Raw genomic sequence first — 6,631 nt, 5'->3', positions numbered from 1 at the left:
TTCAAACCAGCGCAGGCAAATTACAGGGGAGGGAGCGGGACAGGGATCCACGGCTGGATCCAGGAGGTTCCCGGCACTGGAGGGGACACCGGGGACAGCGACAGCCCCGCCAGGGGACACCGGGGGACACCCGTGCCCCCAGGGGTGCCCTGAGACCCCCGGGCATCACCCCAGAGCCCCCCAAAGCCCCATCAGCGTGGGCTGCTCATTGACAGAAACCAGATCACCCCTAATGAGGATCACTCCTAATGAGGGTCATCCTTAATGAGGATCGCCCTTAATGCGGATCACACTTAATGAAAATCACCCATGATAAGGTTCACCCTTAATAAGGATCACCCTTAATGAGGAGCACCCCTAATGAGAATCACCTGTGATGAGGATCTTCCTTAACAAGGATCACCCCTAATGAGGATCGTCCTTAACGATGATCACCCCTAATGAGGATCACCCTTGATGAGGACCACCCCTAATGAGGCGCCTGGGCCACGCCCACCGAGGCTCGTTCCCTTTGCCAAACTCCGCCGAGGAGGTGCCAACGTTTGCTCAGTGTTGATAAAACAAACCCCCTGAAGTGGAAGGTACATTACTGCCGGTGCTCTATGGACATGTTTTAATTAAAAATAAACCAAAATCAGTCCAGAGGAGGCTCTGGAGCCGGGCTGGGAGAGCTGGGGGCGCTCACCTGGAGAGGAGAAGCTCCAGGGAGAGCTCCGAGCCCCTGGCAGGGCCTGAAGGGGCTCCAGGAGAGCTGCACAGGGACTGGGGACAAGGGATGGAGGGACAGGACACAGGGAATGGCTTCCCAGAGGGCAGGGCTGGATGGGAGACTGGGCGGGAATTCGTGGCTCGGAGGGTGATGAGTGGCTGGGATGGAATTCCCAGAGCAGCTGTGGCTGCCCCTGGATCCCTGGAATGTCCCAGGCCAGGCTGGACACTGGGGCTTGGAGCAGCCTGGGACAGGGGGAGGTGTCCCTGGGACAGGGGGAGGTGTCCCTGCCAGGGCAGGGCTGGGAATGGGACGAGCTTTACGGAGCGTTTTCCAGGGGAATGGAAATGATGTAAATTAGAGACGTGGAGCAGCTCTTTAAGGAGGGAATTTGATGGATAACAGCTCCTCGGAGCAGGGGAGCAGCCGGAATTCAGGGGAGAGGAAATTCTTTCCTGCCGAGGGGAGGTGCAGGGGGGGATGAAGAGCAGGGATAAAACACTCCCAGGCACAGGGGGGATTGTTGGGGGGTCTGTGCAGGGCAGGAGTGGGATCAGCGACCCCCGTGGACATTCCATGACCCCGGGATGAAACCCCACAACATCCATAAGTGCAGGGGGACCCCTCAAACCAGCCCCATCCAAGGTGGGATTGAATTCCTGCCTTTGCCTCCTCGGCGCCGGGAATTCCTGAGCGCTCCCCCCCGGCTTTGGGGGCACGGGCTGTCCCAAAGGAACGGCGTCATCTCCGCTGGGAGACGCGAGCGCGGCGGGGCAGCCCATAAATCTCCATTACTGCTCCCTGGAAAACAGGGATGCCTGTCTGCAGGAATCCGCACGTGCCCTGGGCCAGGAGCAGCGCTCAGGGAATTATTTGGGGCACGGCCGGAATGTCTCTGCCCTCGCTCCATCCCTTTCACCCTTGTCCTGGTCTTTAGGAGCCTTCAGAAGCAAGGGCTGGGGTTGGAGAGCAGAGGAATTTCCAGCACAGCTACGAGGAAAGGTGGAGGACCAAGAGGCTGATTGTGGGGATGAGGATCTGTGGTCGGCACTGAGAGATTTAACCCCCCAAAGGAACGTGTGGGGCCGTAATTAACGAGGCCGTAACCGCGTCCCCTTTAATGCCATCGTTATCCCACGGCAGCGCAAACGGGCTGTCTGGGCTGCTGGAATCTCATGGATTTCGGGTATCGGGAGCGTCATCCCAGGATCTCCTCCGCTTCCAAACAAGGCCTGGAGAAAGCACACCCATAATCTCCTCACCCCGGGGCTCTCCAGCTCGGGAATTCCCGGGTGTGGGACACTCCTGGGGACGCCCAGCGGTGCTGGCAGGAGAGCTGAGCCCACCCGGAGCCCACACACGGAGGGTTCCGGCTGCAAAGGAACTCTGACACCCCAAAACCCCTCGTGTGACCTCTGGGGACCCTCAGCAGAGCAGGGACCACGTGGGGCAGGTTTGGGACACCCAAAGGGGCAGGTTTGGGGCACACAATGGGGCAGGTTTGGGCACCCATTTGGAAGGTTTGGGGCACCCACATGGGGCAGGTTTGTGACACCCAATGGGGCAGTTTGGGGCATCCAGTGGGGCAAGTTTGGACACACAGTGGGGCAGCTTTGGGGCACCCAGTGGGGCAGGTTTGGACACACAGTGGGGCAGCTTTGGGGCACCCAGTGGGGCAGGTTTGGACACCCAGTGGGGCAGGTTTGGGACACCCAAAGGGGCAGGTTTGGGGCACACAATGGGGCAGGTTTGGGGCACTCATGTGGGGCAGGTTTGGACACCCAGTGGGGCAGCTTTGGGGCACACAATGGGGCAGGTTTGGGCACCCATTTGGAAGGTTTGGGGCACACAGTGGGGCAGGTTTGGACACACAGTGGGGCAGGTTTGGACACACAGTGGGGCAGGTTTGGGGCACCCAGTGGGGCAGCTTTGGGGCACCCAGTGGGGCAGGTTTGGACACACAGTGGGGCAGGTTTGGGGCACACAGTGGGGCAGCTTTGGGGCATCCAGGTGCCAGGGTCACCTCCCACAGCCCAGCGTGCTCCAGTGACATTCGCGTTAATTCCCCTGGAGGTTTCTGACAGAGAAAAGACGCAGAAAAGCCGAGTTAAATCATCCTCCTGTCACAAACCTGCCCGGGGGGAGCAGGAACATCCTGTTTGCACTGCTGTGAGATAATCATGGCATTAAACAGGACATCGTTATGGCCTCGTTAATTACGGCCCTACACGTTTATTTGGGGGAATTAAATCTCTCTGTGCAGACCACAGACTCGGCCTGGCCTAGAAAAAACCCACTGAAATGAAAAAGTTTTCCCTTTAGGTAATGTCTAAGAGTGAATAAAAGCCCCTGGTAACCAAATAAACACAATTCCTGCCGGGATTTCAGGATTCCTGCGGCCCCGTGGGCACGGCTGGGACGAGGTGACACTTTTGCTCGTGTGACACAAACTCGGGGGGTGGTTTGGGTGGCAGGGACATCTCACAGGTCCCCCTGCAGTCCCTCCCTTGCCTTGGCATCTCTCAAAGGTATTTATGTCCTGCTCTGGCTTTTTTTTTGTAATAAAAGAGGAAAACTTCCCTCCCTTCCTCCTCATTTATTACAGGCATTAAGTTAAACATGGTTTCCTCTTAAACTCGACCTAATCCAATTAATATTAATGTTGCCCCGAGCCAGGCTGATCTCATTAGTGCCCACAGTTAATCTCTTTTCTGCGAGTTGGGCTGAAAATGAGATTTTTGCTTTTCAGTGAGAAGGAGAGAAGGAAGAGAAGAGTTTTCATCAAAATGGACCCAAAATGGTCACAAAATGGACCCAAAATGTTCACAAAATGGGCACAAAATGGACACAAAATGGTCACAAAATGGGCACAAAATGGACCCAAAATGGGCACAAAATGGACACAAAATGGGCACAAAATGGACCCAAAATGGGCACAAAATGGACACAAAATGGGCACAAAATGGACCCAAAATGGGCACAAAATGGACCCAAAATGGACACAAAATGGACAACTGGTCACCAGGTCTCACACTTTGATAAGTTTTGGTCCATTTGCACCTTGGGGTTGAATTGTCCAGTCCCAGCTCCAGGCTGTGAGGTCCCATCCTTCGTGTCCCTCCCTCCAGCCCACCCTTGTTTGTGCTGTTGGGGCTGAGAGTTGTCCTCGGTGTGCAGCAGGAGAAGGATTTGTTTTGTGTCCCTGCTGTGTGCAGAGCTGAGTGACACTGACTGTGAGCTCGGAGCTGCACCCCTGGGCACCACACAACCTGAGATACAGGAGAGATAAAACTGGAGGCACCAGATCCAGCGGCTCCTCCGCACCCAGAGCTCCGGGGCAGGAACATTTCTTGGAAAGTACCGGCGCCCCGGGGGCTCAGCCAGGGAGGGAACTGGGAGGGACCGCCGGGATAAAGAGAATCCTCCCGGGGGCATTCCCAAGCCTCCATCCCGCGGCGGGAGGAGCCGGCTGAGGACACCATCCAAACCGGCCCATAACTCACAGAGAATCTCCTCTCATGCGCGGAGCCCGCGGGGACGAGGCACTGGAAACCAGCCCGGCTCCGGCCCCAGCGCTGCGTGTAAAGCGTGTTGTTCCTCCCCCCAAACCACAGGACGAACCTTTCCTCGCCGTGACCTCCCGCTCCGAGGCCAGGCTGCTCTCGTTCCCCTCTGCTCGCCCCCACCACATCCTGCCGGGGGCCCTGCGGCTCCTCAGGCCGGCAGCGGCTCCCCCCTTGGCCCTGGTGCCTACAAACGCATTTCTAGGTAATTAATTGGTGTCCCAGCCCCCCACAACAGTCACCAGTGGGGGAATAATCGGGGTCTGTTTGTGGTTTCTCATAAAATGGTTTGGGTTGGATTGGGAGGGAGCTTAAATCCCACCCAGCGCCACCCGTGACCTGGCAGGGACACCTTCCACTGTCCCAGGCTGCTCCGAGCCCCATCCAGCCTGGCCTTGGGCACTGCCAGGGATCCAGGGGCAGCCACAGCTGCTCTGGGAATTCCATTCCAGGGCCTGCCCACCCTGCCAGGGAACAATTCCTGCCCAAAACCCCAAAGGCCATCCCGACGGGCTCGGATGGATCCCTGCCCTGCCGCAGGGGCAGCCCCACCCCTGATCGCGTCCTGACATTCCCGGGAGATCTCCCAGGTCCCGGAGGCGCTAAAACAGAGCTGGCAGCGGTGGGATTCGAACCCACGCCCCCGCAGGGACTGGAGCCTTAATCCAGCGCCTTAGACCGCTCGGCCACACTACCCTGCCTTAGGCACCCCGGGAATGGGATTGGGGCCGGGATCCCGACCCGGACACGGCGGGGGGCAGATCCTTTGGGATTTGTGTCCCTCAGGCACCCGGAGCCACCGGTCCCTGCAGAGCCAGCGGGACACAGTGCCAGCCAGGGGAGGTGTCCCTGCCTGGGCCACCCCTGGGCCACCCCCTGTGCCACCTCCAGGGACACCCCCGTGTCACCCCAGTGCCACCCCTGTGCCACCCCCAGGGCCACCCCTGGGCCACCCCAGTGTCACCCCCTGTGTCACCCCTGTGCCACCCCCAGGGCCACCCCTGTGCCACCCCTGTGTCACCCCCTGTGTCACCCCTGTGCCACCCCCAGGGCCACCCCTGTGCCACCCCTGTGTCACCCCCTGTGTCACCCCTGTGCCACCCCCAGGGCCACCCCTGTGCCACCCCTGTGCCACCCCTGTGTCACCCCTGTGCCACCCCCAGGGCCACCCCTGTGCCACCCCTGTGTTACCCCTGTGCCACCCCCAGGGCCACCCCTGTGCCACCCCTGTGTTACCCCTGTGCCACCCCCAGGGCCACCCCTGTGCCACCCGCAGTGCCACGCCGGTGTCACCCCTGTGTCACCCCTGTGTCATCCCTGTGCCACCCCCTGTGCCACCCCCGTGTCACCCCTGTGCCACCCCCAAGGCCACCCCTGTGCCACCCCTGTGTCACCCCTGTGCCACCCCTGTGTCACCCTGTGTCACCCCTGTGTCACCCCCTGTGCCACCCCCTGTGCCATCCCTGTGTCACCCCTGTGTCACCCCTGTGCCACCCCAGTGCCACCCCAGTGCCACCCCCAGGGCCACCCCGGTGTCACCCCCAGGGCCACCCGTGTGTCACCCCCTGTGCCACCCCCTGTGCCATCCCTGTGTCACCCCTGTGTCACCCCTGTGCCACCCCTGTGTCACCCTGTGTCACCCCTGTGTCACCCCCTGTGCCACCCCCTGTGTCACCCCTGTGTCACCCCTGTGCCACCCCAGTGCCACCCCAGTGCCACCCCCAGGGCCACCCGTGTGTCACCCCTGTGCCACCCCCAGGGTCACCCCTGTGTCACCCCCTGTGTCACCCCTGTGCCACCTCCAGGGACACCCCTGTGTCACCCCTGTGTCACTCCTGTGCCACCCCAGGTGTTTCTCAGGAAAGCTCCTTCCCAAAGCAATCCCGGCACACAGCTCTCCTTTCTCAGAGCGGTACTCGGAGTCTGCCACCTTCCATTCGCGTCCCGCCAGGACACAGAGGGACCGGGGGCCGAGGCGACAGCGCCAGGCCGCTGGGAGCGCGCAGAGATCCCGCTCTGGGATCAGGGAAGGCGCCAGAATTCCCAGGAGAGCTCCTGCCAGGCGCTGGGAGCCAGAGCCAGGGCCGTTCTGTAAATATTTTCCTTCCCCGCTTAAACAAAAGCACTTTCTCCTTCCTCGGCACGGCGATAAAAGCTCCTTTCACTAAACAAGGCTCCAAAGGGATGTTTGCTTCTGGCTCCTCTTCCAGCCGGTTTCATTCACCGGGACAGCTCCAGCTCCCGGCTGCAGGGACCCCCCAGCTCCCTCTGGGAGCCCGGCACCTTCTCCCAAACCCTTCCCAGCCTGTTCTGACTCCAGCTGTAAAAATAACCATTGAGAAAAAAAAGGAGGTGTCTG

At 60.1% G+C, this 6,631-nt stretch overlaps 1 non-coding gene across 1 annotated transcript; it reads right to left on the bottom strand.

Annotated features, from left to right (window-relative positions):
- Positions 1–4,886: 4,886 nt before the first annotated feature.
- Positions 4,887–4,968, bottom strand: TRNAL-AAG (transfer RNA leucine (anticodon AAG)). Its single transcript has one exon. It is a non-coding gene; the product is annotated as a tRNA-Leu (tRNA).
- Positions 4,969–6,631: the final 1,663 nt, after the last annotated feature.

The sequence above is a fragment of the Chamaea fasciata genome, unplaced genomic scaffold (assembly GCF_029207755.1).
Source record: "Chamaea fasciata isolate MVZ Bird 193981 ecotype frontalis unplaced genomic scaffold, bChaFas1.0.hap1 SCAF_10, whole genome shotgun sequence".
NCBI classification, from domain to species: Eukaryota; Metazoa; Chordata; class Aves; order Passeriformes; family Sylviidae; genus Chamaea; species Chamaea fasciata.
The sequence above is the reverse complement of the archived record's forward strand: the minus strand, read 5'-3'. Positions and strand labels throughout refer to the sequence as shown.